The following is a 2,178-nucleotide window of genomic DNA, read 5'->3' as shown; positions in this document are numbered from 1 at the left end:
TTTTTTCCAGGAAACTCTAGGAGCAACTAAGGAAACCAACACTTGAATTGGACTTGTTATTTTTATTGCTGCTATTAAATGATCTGATCCAATAGGGAATGTATGGCTGGAAAAATGGATCTATGATCTCTTCATCTTATTAAGCTCCTGACTGTCTTATTTCCTACATAAACGCTCTTGACAAGTACTGCTAGCTTATTGTGTTCACTGTGAGTAGTAGAAAATGGCAGAGGGTGAACAAGATCTTGGTCGCATAAATATGCTGTCTGCATTTAAGTAAAGAGGTAAATGAACTCTCATTAAAGACAGTCAGTCAGACTTTGTAGGAAAATCCTTTTTTCATTAGTCTTTATCTCTGTTGTGCTTTTCAGTTTAATTTACATGCATTTTTTCAGTGGATTTAAGATATGCTCAAAGCAAACCATTAATGTTCATACAGGGGTTTGCTCTAATTTAGCTAAATCACTTTGTAAAAAGGACTTAAGGGTTGGTCTACTTGGAGAATTTACTATAAAATTCTTGTGCATGGGAAACTGCACTGTTGCTTCTCATGTCCTGCACCTCACTGCCTGGCACTTACTGCCTGCTTGGTGTGCTTCCATGGGGTAACTTGATTTAGGGCTCCTAATGCTAGATCAGTGTCACAGGAACGTTACCCAAGTATGAGAATTACACATCTGGTTAAGATTTCTTCTAAAAACTGTGATGGACTAATTCTACAAAGGCCAAGTACCCTCCCTACCCACACTTCCCCAAAAAGGCCAGCACAAGAGGCTGAAGGCTAGACAAGCTCTATATCCTGTGCTTCAGACCATTTGGCAGTAGTAAGATCATAAGATCATATACTTATATATGTACCCTTTATCCAAATTCCACTTGTACTTCTGGGTGATGTAATAATACGGGAATCCAATATTAATGACTATGGACTTTCAGAAAGATAATATACATCCTGGCTTAGTTTGAGGAGGTATCTTGGAGCTAACAACCAAATAATTAAAACTTAAACTGGTCTATATAAGAAAGTTGTTAAAGGGAGCAGAATATATTACCCAAATTAGAGGAAAAAGAAAAAGCAAATATTTTTATTTATTATATTTTAATTTTAAAATCTGTAAATCTAGATTAAAATGTAACAGGGCTCATATGTTAGGTTTGTGACTTTTCATCATTTCAGTCCAAATGCTGACCTGCTTAAGAGACCACTGTTATTAATATTTCCTAATGCTTCTGTTTCTCAAACTTTATGACTGGTTTTCTCCAAGGCATTCTTCGTTCTCACTCTTATCTTCCTCTTCTTTTTGAATGTATCTGTTCAGGAAGCAGCTGAAAGATAGAAAAACATACACACAAAAATTGTTTGACTGCAGGTATTAATTGTAAAATATTCTTTTTTTTCCTTCAGGAGATGATGAAGGTGAATCAGGAAATGGATGGCTTTTTCATATCACATGAATCAGTACCCAGGAATTCATCATTTTCACCAAATGTACTTTTAGGGACTTAAAGTTAGATGGCCCTTATTTAAGGTTCATATAACAACTTTAACTGCCTTATCTGTCAGCGACTTTAATGAAAAGAAAGGAGTTGTTGCTAAAAATCAGCTCACACATTTGTAAATGCAAGTGAACAATTATTTATATTACATAATTGTGTTGAAAATATCACCTTAGCATTCATAAAAATAAACCGTTTTGCTTATAAAGAGCCTTAATCATAGAAAAGCCATGATAAATACTACTTTATTCTCTCTATTGATCACAAATGGTAAATATAAACTCATCAGAACATTTAGCTCTTGAAAGCCAGGTAATTTAGAATCTCACCTCACTTTTCCTAATTCACAGATATTATAGATACTAGTCAGTGTAACCTTTAAATACAACACATAATGTAAGACAATAATTTGACAGAAAACAACAGTGAGTTTGTAATGCTGACATTTATTTCCCTGTGATTTAAAGCATATTGCAATGGTGTCTTTTGCCAAGACAATTAAAATTTTGCTTAGTCTGACCTATGGTGCTACACAGTACCGGGGTACACAGCAACAGACTTGCATGCCCTGCTAAAAAGGACATGTATGCTTCCCTACCAGAACCACCTGTGGATGGCAAACTTAAATCCTCTGGGTCATCTGCTTTCCTGGGATGAAGACGTCATTTCTATTTTTACATA

General features: G+C 35.2%; 1 non-coding gene across 1 annotated transcript; it reads right to left on the bottom strand.

The window, feature by feature from the left end:
* Window positions 1–1,416: 1,416 nt before the first annotated feature.
* On the bottom strand, window positions 1,417–1,485 carry LOC115947239 (small nucleolar RNA SNORD123). Its single transcript, XR_004081180.1, has one exon. It is a non-coding gene; the product is annotated as a small nucleolar RNA SNORD123 (small nucleolar RNA).
* Between the last annotated feature and the right edge of the window lie 693 nt (window positions 1,486–2,178).

Source organism: Melopsittacus undulatus, chromosome 1 (genome assembly GCF_012275295.1).
Source record: "Melopsittacus undulatus isolate bMelUnd1 chromosome 1, bMelUnd1.mat.Z, whole genome shotgun sequence".
In the NCBI taxonomy this organism is placed as follows: Eukaryota; Metazoa; Chordata; class Aves; order Psittaciformes; family Psittaculidae; genus Melopsittacus; species Melopsittacus undulatus.
This window is presented reverse-complemented; position numbering and strand designations above follow the sequence as displayed.